Source organism: Cherax quadricarinatus, chromosome 94 (assembly GCF_038502225.1).
Source record: "Cherax quadricarinatus isolate ZL_2023a chromosome 94, ASM3850222v1, whole genome shotgun sequence".
Classification (NCBI taxonomy): domain Eukaryota; kingdom Metazoa; phylum Arthropoda; class Malacostraca; order Decapoda; family Parastacidae; genus Cherax; species Cherax quadricarinatus.
Window position 1 is genome coordinate 2,924,213 of NC_091385.1, and position 12,755 is coordinate 2,936,967.

The following is a 12,755-nucleotide window of genomic DNA, read 5'->3' on the forward strand; positions in this document are numbered from 1 at the left end:
AGACACACGTGCAACAGACACACGTGCAACAGACACGTGCAACAGACACATGTGCAACATACACATATGTAACAGACACAGGTGCAACATAGACACAGGTGCAACAGACACATGTTCAACATAGACACAGGTGCAATATAGACACAGGTGCAACAGACATAAGTGCAACATTAGACACATATGCAACATAGACACATGTGCAACATAGACACGTGGAACAGACACAAGTGTGACATTAGACACATGTGCAACATAGACACATGTGCAACATAGACACAGGTGCAACAGACACATGTTCAACATAGACACAGGTGCAATATAGACACAGGTGCAACAGACATAAGTGCAACATTAGACACATATGCAACATAGACACATGTGCAACATAGACACGTGCAACAGACACAAGTGCAACATTAGACACATGTGCAACATAGACACATGTGCAACATAGACACAGGTGCAACAGACACATGTTCAACATAGACACAGGTGCAATATAGACACAGGTGCAACAGACATAAGTGCAACATTAGACACATATGCAACATAGACACATGTGCAACATAGACACGTGCAACAGACACAAGTGCAACATTAGACACATGTGCAACATAGACACATGTGCAACATAGACACAGGTGCAATATAGACACAGGTGCAACAGACACAAGTGCAACATTAGACACATATGCAACATAGACACAGGTGCAACATAGACACATGTGCAACATAGACACAGGTGCAACAGACACAAGTGCAACGTTAGACACATGTGCAACATAGACACAGGTACAACATAGACACAGGTGCAACAGACACATGTTCAAAATAGACACAGGTGCAATATAGACACAGGTGCAACAGACACAAGTGCAACATTAGACACATGTGCAACATAGACACAGGTGCAACATAGACACGTGCAACAGACACAAGTGTGGACATTAGACACAAGTGCAACATTAGACACAGGTGCAACATAGACACAGGTGCAACAGACACATGTTCAACATAGACACAGGTGCAACATAGACACAAGTGCAAACATCTGGGTATCGTTATTTGTGGATGTTTCGCCATCCAGTGACTTTATCAACACAATTCAAGGACAATGTGAAGACTGTAGAACTATACACAAAAGACGAGGTAATCAGTCCCTCAGCCTTGAAGTTGGTGACGGAGGATCTGAAGCATATGCAGGAGTGGCTCTTCTACACTGGAGGGCGAAACGTTCGCAAATAAAGATACATGTTATACATGTTAGGTTAAAGGGCACAAGTACAATTAATTGTAGGTAATTCTATCAACATTATTATATTACATGTTGCATACATGTCTAATTCTTCATCTTGACGGTACCGTGTACCATACATGTACCGTGTTGTCGATGCTACTCTGTTTCTGTGCTCTTAAGGGAACAGGTTTTGGGTGATTAATATTCCAAGGTCTTTAAGTGTTTATACAAGATGTTTGAGTCAGCCAGTCCCGTCCAGGTTATACTCTGTCAACTACCTTCCAGTCTCCCAGCTTCACAAGTTTGCTAGGTTTTAATGCCAGTTTTTCGACTCTTCCTATGGGACTCTTTTTTCCGTCCTGTAAGTGTCGTGGTTCGTAATTGGGAAGTGATGGTAGAATAATACAACTGTGGAAATGCTGTTGGAGGCGTTGTATTGAATATTCATGGCGAGCCTGGCCTATGCACGTCTGCCTGTACTCTAGGCCTAGTCAAGAGTGAGAGGACACCGGCCTAGCTAGTGGTTCAAGCGGGGATCACGTGACTTATAATAATAATAATAATCTTTATTTCTACAAGTACATGTACAAGGTATACAGACCATAGCTGACATTAATGACATATTACTATATAGAAAGCCGCTTGTTATACTGAGTATTTCCCGCAAATTAGGTCAATTTTGTCCCCAGGATGCGACCCAGACCAGTCGACTAACACCCAGGTACGTATTTTACTGCTACGTGAACAGGAACAGCAGGTATTTTAAGGAAACACATCCTATTGTTTTCACCCCTGCCGGAAAACGAACCCAGGACAGTGTGAGGCGAGAGCGTTACCTACCAGGCCACGGGACGCCGTCAGGGAACATATCTATAAATGGACCAGCACAATATATATACTAAGCAAGTATTATACTGTTAATATAACCAGGTATGATGTAAATATTTAAAAAAACAAGAAGAATAAAACATTTGGGGATCTTTATTTGGGAAACTTTTCGCCAACCAATGGGTTCTTCAGTCCAGTATAAGAGAATAACAGTGGGAGATGTGGAGTCTGAGGTTATCAGTCCCTCAGAGTGGATGTGTTCGGTCCGTCAATCTTGAAAAAAGTAACCAGATGGTTAACATGCATCAATAGAGGTCCCAGCAGTGATCCTACGGAACGCCACTATCTTCGCCGGGGCGCCATCTGGAGAAGACCCGGGCCGGAAGTACCGGCGAACCTACATCAATCAATCAGCCACTATCTTCACTCTCCAAACTTGACTATTGAGTTCTTGGATAAAAAGATGTTGTTGGAGGTAAACAATTAGTACTGCTGCAACTTTTAGTCCAATGCTGGACTTTATCAGGTGTAAAAGCTACATAGGAATACTGTCCAATAAGGGGAATGACCACATAGAGGTCTATCTGGAGAAAGGTCACAGGTCATGAAAAAAGATCCATGGGGCCACCCCTGGAGAGGTCAAGGATGTATAGTCAGATAGTCAAGATAACCAGGGATGGATAATATTTCTGAAATAAGAATTGAGTGAAACATTGCAGTGTTTCGCTCAGTGGTCTCGGTAAAGTGCATAGTGGCCCCCTGCTGAGTTTATGATGTAAATGGATTAGAAAACTGACAGGTTGAAGAATGAGACGTTTGTGCAAGATTTGGGAATCTTTGTTGCTGAAACCTTTCGTCAGCTAGTGACTTCTTCAGTCCAATATAAAGAAGAATGGTGGAAGATGAGGAGGAGTTTGGGGTTATCAGTCCCTCGGCCAAGGAGCAGGTGATAAGTACCGTAGTCTTCAAGACTACGGTACTCATCACGGTCACCTTTTTCGTCTTCTTTTTCTTCTTCTAAACTCTGTTCAGTGTATGTAGGACACAACCTACCAATCCTGTATCCATGCTAGAAGTCAATAATGAGTTTTGTGGGTCATTGCCCTTGCGACCCGGTCCAGGAATCCTTTCAAGTCGTTCAACAAGTCTCTACTCTGCACTACGTCGACATACGACGACGTCATGTTTTTAGCACTGACGTAGAAATGACGTCACGTAAAAACTGGACAAGTAGCAGGGAAGCATCACAGTAGAATTGAATCCCTTGACGTCAATAGACGGGTAACACAAGACAGAGAGGCGTCACGAGGGGCGGTCAAGGACACACAGCTAGATGAGTAAGATACATGTGTAACAGTTATGTATGATGCAAAGGCTCAGTAATAACCCACATGGAGACAGGAACCCAGAAGATCAATTGAGTTGTATATTTCAATCCCCTTCCGGGATCCTCATCACCTGAAGAGGATCCCAGAAGATCGAGATATATATATATATATAATATATATATATATAATATATATATACATATATATATATATACATATATATATATACATACATATATATATACATACATATACATATACATATACATATATATACATATACATATATATATATATATATACATATACATATATATACATATACATATATATATATACATATACATATATATATACATATACATATATATATACATATACATATATATATATACATATACATATATATATACATATACATATATATATACATATACATATATATACATATACATATATATACATATACATATATATATACATATATATATATATATATACATATACATACATATATATACATACATATATACACATATATGTATATACATACATATATACACATATATATATTCACATATATATATACACATATATATATATACATATATATATATATATACATATATATATACATACACATATATATATACATACACATATATATATACACATATATATATACACATATATATATACATATATATATATATATATATACATACAAGTTGCAAAATGAAGCTCCACACAGAGCGAAACGTCGTCCAATGAAAGACATAGCAATGTAAGCTTTTTGTACAGAGGCCAGATGGTCGAAGTATGTCGTATTGCCATTAACTCTTGACACGGGGACACAAGTTGCAGATTAAGCTTTTGGTATGGCAGCGTCTCGCTCTGCGTAGAGCTTTGTCAAACAATGAATTAAGAAGTCTTGATAAAGCTCTACGCAGAGCTAAAACAGAGTCCTAATATAAGCTCCTTCAGCAATTTGTCTCAGTGTTAATGAAGGTTGAGAGGCTGATGCAATTCTTGTCTTCCTATCGTCCACTGAATTTTCTTTGTTTTGCACTGAGGAAGCTATTGCTTGCTGAGCGTTTCGACAATAAGGATATCCAAGTGTTGCACATGTCTCTCGTTCGTCTTGTTGCCTTGCTACGTTTATCTGATGACGAATTTGTGGAGCATCATCGAGTGAAAGGTCGAGAAAAAATCAGGTTGCGCCAGTCTCTCTCTCTCTCTCTCTCTCTCTCTCTCTCTCTCTCTCTCTCTCTCTCTCTCTCTCTCTCTCTCTCTCTCAAGGAGACCAGGTAGTTGGTCTAAGTCTTATTCCAGACCAGTTAAGATTGTAATGAACAATGCACTACCTGCCCTAAGTGAAAACCCGTTCTGAGTCCTGGAAGGGTTCAGAACAAGTTATAATACTGGGGCGGACCAGGCAAAATCCGCAATGAATCCTGAATCCTTTCAGGATTCAGAACGGATCATAATACTGTCGAACCAGCAGTTCCCGGAGTCACACTACCCTTCCAGGATTCAGAATGGGTCTCGAATCCTTCCAGGATTCAGAACGGGATGTAATACTGTGTCAAACCAGCAGTTCCCGGATTCACACTACCCTTCCAGGATTCAGAATGGATCTCGAATCCTTCCAGGATTCAGAACGGGATGTAATACTGTGTCAAACCAGCAGTTCCCGGAGTCACACTACCCTTCCAGGATTCAGAATGGGTCAGCAAGACCCATCATGATCCCCTCCCTGAGGTGCACTACCTACCCTCATCACTTCTCTGTTTCCCCAAAAATCTAAAATGCGGTCCGCTTCCACATTCATATTACGCATTATAAACTGATTAATTTCCTCTAGATCCTTGTTTACCATCTTGCTTTTATGAGATCCACTGACCTTACCTCAGTCACAGTTATGTCACCATGGCATGGTGGCTGTTTATCCGGCCTCTTTACGTACTCCTCCCACGAACTCTCTCTCTCTTTCTCTCTCTCTCTCTCTCTCTCTCTCTCTCTCTCTCTCTCTCTCTCTCTCTCTCTCTCTCTCTCTCTCTCAGTTGACCACCAGGAAGCAAGCATCACAGTAAGTGGTACATGACAGTATGTAAAGGATCAACACATTACTATAACCTCTTAACCTGCTTAATGTCAACTGTCTACTTGCACGCTATGTTAACACGATAGATTTTTTTGCGTATTTTGAAGACATAATATGCGGTTTATGGCACTTTACCGAGAAGACGTTTCGCCCACCAGGAATTTCATCTATTCGATATAGGATTAAAATCCCTGTTTTTTCACGGGATTTTTTTAAATATATAATATTAGAAAACTAAGAAAAATTAGATAAAAACGTCACTTCTTTTCAATAAAACGCCACAAACCGCGGATTATGTGTTTTATTTACCTACAGATGTTCGGTTGGTACGTGGTTTGATCCCCGGTATGTGTAGACACTGGGATGTGTTTCCTTATGTTCACCTAGCAGTAAAATAGGTACCTGGGTGTTAGTCCACTGGTGTGGGTCGCATCCTGGGGACAAAATTGCCCGAAATACGCTCCATAACAAAGAGCTTTCTCTATAGTATGTCACTGGTGTGAGCTATGGTCTGTATAAGTTATATCATGTACGTGTAAAAATAGTTATTATTATTATTATTATTATTATTATTATTATTAAACAGAGGAATACAACACAATATGTCTAATAAATATTAATTTGACCAGTTCATGAAAAATAAGAATCACTGAAGAATGCGACAAATATCGCCCCTGAAAAAGTGGGACTGCAAAAAGATAATTCTGAAATATCAAGGCCTCTAGGCGCTTCCGTGAATCTCGGAGGTTCTCAAGGAGAGGCCTAAAGAATGTCCTTCTGAGATTTCCTGATTAGGTGCGGTGTCTAGGCGGTTAGTGTGGCGCCAACACTAACAATCCTAGTGATCAGATTTTGAGAGTAATGCTGTATTGCTTATACAGCTGTGTGTGTATGTCTTTCTTAGTGTGTATATGCACACAAATGTGTATATCTCAGTCTATTAAAGGAGAGATGTGTATTGTTCGGTGTATATATACACTGAGATGTGTATCTCATTGAATATACAGAGAAAGGTGAATATACACTGACAGATGTGTATATCTCGGCATATATACACACAGTTATAGACGTACAGTTCTACAGGGACTGATTACCTTATCTTCCACTGTTTTGCGTGTACGGTTCCACAAGACTGAGGGACTGATTACCCTATCATCCACTGTCTTCTGTGTATATTTCCTCAAGACTGAGGGACTGACTACCTCACCTTCATACTGTCCTCGCTTATCTCTGTACTGAACTGATAAAGCCACTGGTTGGCGAAACGTCTTCGGATAAAGACACCCAGGTGCTGTACATGTCTAATTCCCCGTCTGTCAGTATCGTATATTATTACTAACATTAATACCATTAATATTCTCCAGCCAACCCTACAATTGACTCTTCCATTATCAATGGTTTACACGATCGAGAAAAACTTGGTCCATAATTGTATTTTCTCATCCTTGGCATTCTTCATTTAATTCTAAATCGAAGAAAAAATCTGCAGAGCTTTTCCTGGGCTCAAACAGCGTCCTTCCAAAAAAAAAAAAAAAAAAAGTGTTAGGTAGGACACATATGCAACAGTTAGGTATCTTTATTTCGAAACGTTTCGCCTACACAGTAGGCTTCTTCAGTCGAGTACAGGAAAGTTGATAGAAGCAGAAGATACTTGAAGACGATGTAATCAGTCCATCACCCTTAAAGTTTTGAGGTGGTCAGTCCCTCAGTCTGGAGAAGAGCCTACTGTGTAGGCGAAACGTTTCGAAATAAAGATACCTAACTGTTGCATATGTGTCTTACCTAACAATCTGTCGGTATTTTATACCATTTTAATGTTCAAAAAAAAGGACTCCAGTGAAAATAAGTGACTTTGATTTTTGGGTTACCCTGTGTAATCTACACATATACTGCTGTGTGTTATAATCTATGTGATTGTATGTATAATTAGCTATATCTGAATAAACTTAACCTTGGTAATAGATATTGAGAAAGTGATTTAGTAAGACAGGTAAGCAAACGCTGGGGATGTATTTCGGGAGAAGTATTTCGGTCCCCTGGGATGTCTTAGTTTAGCGGCTATGTTGGATATGTTAATTTTAACGTTAAAATATTCCTGGCTACAAATGCGTAGAGCTTCAAGAAGGTACTGGACAGCTACCTAAAGTCAGTACCTGACCAACCGGGCTGTGGTTCGTACGTCGGTTTGCGTGTGGCCGGCAGTAACAACGTTGAGGGCGAAACGTTGTTTTCGGGTCAGCCTACTCTGGCGAGCACAGGGTACATACACTGAAATACATATTTCCTCTCAGCCTATTTGTTGGGAGTTTTACTCCCTAAAAGGGGGATTACGGTATTCTCGTTTGGTTTTGATAAAGGTTTGATGCAGCCTTAATGACCCTAGTGTAGTTGGTAGGTTTTAAATCCCATTAAACAGGCAACTTTAGTCTAAGTCAGCTATAATAATTTATGAACTGCTAAACCTTGACTTCAGCTTCCTTATGCTTTATTTATATTCAAACGTGACTTGCTGACACTAATCACCAGCTGCACAGTACTGACTATTTGCTTACGTACGAGGTGGTAGATCATCCTGGTTCGGTACTGACTATTTGCTTACGTACGAGGTGGTAGATCGTCCTGGTTCGGTACTGACTATTTGCTTACGTACGAGGTGGTAGATCATCCTGGTTCGGTACTGACTATTTGCTTACGTACGAGGTGGTAGATCATCCTGGTTCGGTACTGACTATTTGCTTACGTACGAGGTGGTAGATCGTCCTGGTTCGGTACTGACTATTTGCTTACTTACGAGGTGGTAGATCATCCTGGTTCGGTACTGACTATTTGCTTACGTACGAGGTGGTAGATCATCCTGGTTCGGTACTGACTATTTGCTTACGTACGAGACGATAAATCATCCTGGTTCGGTACTGACTTTGTTTACGTACGTGGGGATAAATCTTCCAGGTATGGCAGTGTGGGTGTAAGTTGCCGCTCTGGAAAATCTTGTTAACGAAGGCAGAAGAGTTTCGTAAGTGTCTGAGTGAATATTGGCTATATTCTTTCTGAAGTTATAGACACATGAAAAACGTGCGTTTATTTTGGCGATGTTTCGCTTTGTGTAGAGCTTTGTTATGTCGTAATTCGCTCTGTAATACTGTATCAAGTTACGTTTCGCTCTGGTTAGAGCTTTATCAAGTAATGTTTCGCTCTGTTTAAGCTTTATCATGTTTCGCTCTGTTTAGAGCTTCAAGTCACGTTTCGCCCTTACTACGCCTGGGGAATGGGTAAAGTGATGGGTAATCATACTTTAAACAAGGAATGGGCAAGATAATTACTATTTCTTGAATAAAAAGACCTTAACTATTTTTAAGGAACTTCACTTTGGAGGGAATGAGAAAGAGAGAGAGAGAGAGAGAGAGAGAGAGAGAGAGAGAGAGAGAGAGAGAGAGAGAGAGTTGTTGTTCTTATTTTTTAAGGTACTTAAGTAATTTTTTTACAGAGTCGTGTTGCTTCATGTTTCAAGTCACGTTTGTGGCCTATATACGTGCTTAAGAATGGTGCTAGTGGTGGTGCTGGTGGTGATAGTGGTGCTGGTGGTGCTAATGGTGGTGGTGCTAGTGTTAGTAGTGCTGGTGCTAGTAGTGGTGGTGCTAGTGGTGGTTCTAGTGGTGGTTCTAGTGGTGGTTCTAGTGGTGGTGTTAGTGGTGGTGTTAGTGGTGGTGTTAGTGGTGGTGGTTCTAGTGGTGGTGGTGCTAGTGGTGGTGCTAGTGGTGGTGCTGGTGGTGCTAGTGGTGCTAGTGGTGCTACTGGTTGTGGTGCTAGTGTTAGTAGTGCTGGTGCTAGTAGTGCTGGTGCTAGTGGTGGTGCTAGTGCTGGTGGTGCTAGTGGTGGTGCTAGTGGTGGTGCTAGTGGTGGTGGTGCTAGTGGTGGTGGTGCTAGTGCTGGTGGTGCTAGTGGTGGTGCTGGTGGTGATAGTGGTGCTGGTGGTGCTAATGGTGGTGGTGCTAGTGTTAGTAGTGCTGGTGCTAGTAGTGCTGGTGCTAGTGGTGGTGCTAGTGGTGGTGGTGCTAGTGGTGGTGGTGGTGGTGGTGGTGCTGGTGGTGGTGGTGCTAGTGCTGGTGGTGATAGTGGTGGTGCTGGTGGTGATAGTGGTGCTGGTGGTGCTAATGGTGGTGGTGCTAGTGTTAGTAGTGGTGGTCTAGTAGTGGTGGTGCTAGTGGTGGTGCTAGTGGTGGTGCTAGTGCTGGTGGTGCTAGTGGTGGTGGTGGTGGTGGTGCTAGTGGTGGTGGTGGTGCTAGTAGTGGTGGTGCTGGTGCTAGTGGTGGTTGTGCTAGTGGTGGTGATGGTGCTAGTGGTGGTGATGGTGCTAGTGGTGGTGGTGGTGCTAGTGGTGGTGGTGGTGCTAGTGGTGGTGGTGGTGCTGGTGGTGGTGGTGGTGCTGGTGGTGGTGGTGCTAGTGGTGGTGGTGGTGGTGCTAGTGGTTGTTCAGGGTTGTGGTGGTGGTCAGAGACTACACCACAAGTAGCCACCGGAGAATCGAGCCTGCATCATTCCTTGCACTGATCCCACAAGGATCAGTTTGACCTAAGAAAGACGAGGCACTAATCCACCCCCTTGAAGTGCACATTCAGGATGCTGCTCATATTTTTCTCCACATTCACCTTCACTCTGGATGAAGGTTGCATTCCCTCTTGAGTGCTCATTTTCTTCCTTCATTCCCGTTAAATCTGAAAGTTCTTTGAAACTATGTACATTTTTTGTCTCTTCCTCACTGAACGGTGGATCGAGCCTCCACCATCATAATTTTAAAATTTCTTGAGGTAAAATGCTTCATATTTGCTGCAATGAACACCCATTCTTCTCATGGTTAGATTCTTCTAGGTTCCTCATTTTAAATGGTTTAACTTACCTACTAGTGTGGCCCTTTTAATAAAGTCAATGGTTTTAATCCCTGTATTTAAACTTCTATTTCTGTGAATTTAATAGATTTTGATAAACCTATCCATCCACCAGGACTATGATCCTTATTCTTCTCATCATCTGCTATACCTAGGGGAGTACTGCAATTGATATTGTTTGTATATTTAGTTTCCATTGTTGCATTTATGCTTGAAGATATTTTTACTTTCTCTTAGTTTACATTTATTTTTCGCTGGTGAATTTACAGGCTAAAGTGGTAATTTGCAGGCTAAAGTGGTAATTTGCAGGCTAAAGTGGTAATTTGCAGGCTAAAGTGGTAATTTGCAGGCTAAAGTGGTAATTTGCAGGCTAAAGTGGTAATTTGCAGGCTAAAGTGGTAATTTGCAGGCTAAAGTGGTAATTTGCAGGCTAAAGTGGTAATTTGCAGGCTAAAGTGGTAATTTTCAGGCTAAGAGCTGTTATCCAAACATCACAATTCAGTCAACATTTCAGAACGTATGAACGACCTACCTAAGGTACACTTACACCTTCCTCAGGATGCCACCCACAACAGCCGTCTAACACCCAGGTACCTACTTACTACTAGGTAAACAGGAACAACAGATATAAGGAAGCATGTACAGCGACTTCACTCGTGCAAGCATCAAACCCATGTTTCTCCACTGATCTAAAATCTATAAATTGAGTCATTATTACCCTCTAACTTCTATACGCATTTATATTTAGTTAAGTATTGAATTAGATGTCTTCTTATCTGTGTTACGAACATATTCAGTTGGTCCCCGAGTTATAGTGCTTTTCGTAACAAAATAAACTTAATACGTCTAGGTACTCACTCGTAGAGGAAAAGAAATTCTTAGTTCCTATTTAACTTATTAATAATCATAATAATCACTTAAATCCATCTTCTCATATTTTGCACTATGAGTAGAATACTTTAACCATTTCTCATTAAAACATCACAGTACTAGGTCAAGTATTTACAAATGGCTCTGAGTGAGTCACAAAATATTAGTATATGTACATGCACAGGCGTTGCCTAAAAACTCGAATACATTAATAGATTTCTTATGATAGGGTTCACTTTACAATAAGTCCTCATACACTACAGAGACTTGCTCACTTGGCTTCACTTTCTCTAAGAGCTTCTCAACCGCCTCCTCCAGCCGAGATAAGTCTTAGCAGCAAGTTCCCGAAAATTCCTGGGATTTTCTAGGGAGGCGAATGGTGGTTTAGAGGTGGACACTTCCCTCGACCCTTCCTGGTCCAGAGGAAGGTATGAACTGAACTCTGTGAGGCTTTACCAGCCCACTTTGTCTCGGTCAGAGCAGGGGTTGAGCAGCTCAAAACACCTACTGGTGCTTGGCCAGGTCACCAGCAGTTTGTACTAATTATATAACCTATGTACAAAGCTAAGTAATACGACCAGATAATATTATAAAGTCGAGTAAATCCATTTTAGCTACTAATGGAATTACTCCTGAATATAATATTAAGTGAAATAAAAAAAATAACATGTAAAAGTATACCATTGTGATAGTAACAAGTAGAAACAGTCTACTTAAACTGAACAAAAGGGTGTAACAATTTGTTCTAGATTAGATGTATCATACTATTATCCTGTGACTAACATTATTATTATTATTATTATTATTATTATTATTATTATTATTATTATTATTATTATTATTATTAGTCGTAGTAGTAATTGTAGTTATAAGAATAGTAATGATAATTTTAATTTTAATAATTTTAATAATAATATAATTTAAATGATAATATTAATAATAAATATAATAATAATAATTTTAATAATAATATTAATGATAATAATACTTATTTAATGCTAATGATAATAATTTTAATGATAGTATCAATTTTAATGATGATAATAATAATAATCTTTCTAAAATTTAACTTAAGCATCGCACTGTTACATTACAACTGACGTCACTGTACAAATGTTAAACAGAAGCAGTGACGAACAGTGAGTCATCATGGTTAGAAAACAGAAGCAGTGATGAACAGTGAGTCATCATGGTTAGAAAACAGAAGCATTGATGAACAGTGAGTCATCATGGTTAGAAAACAGAAGCAGTGATGAACAGTGAGTCATCATGGTTAGAAAACAGAAGCAGTGACGAACAGTGAGTCATCATGGTTAGAAAACAGAAGCAGTGATGAACAGTGAGTCATCATGGTTAGAAAACAGAAGCAGTGACGAACAGTGAGTCATCATGGTTAGAAAACCAAACGCATAAACTATTGGAAAAATAGAGTCACGGAATAGAAACTCAGTTTTTGGGATCATTGTATTCTGAGGTTATCAGTCCCTCAGTCTTAAAGAACAATT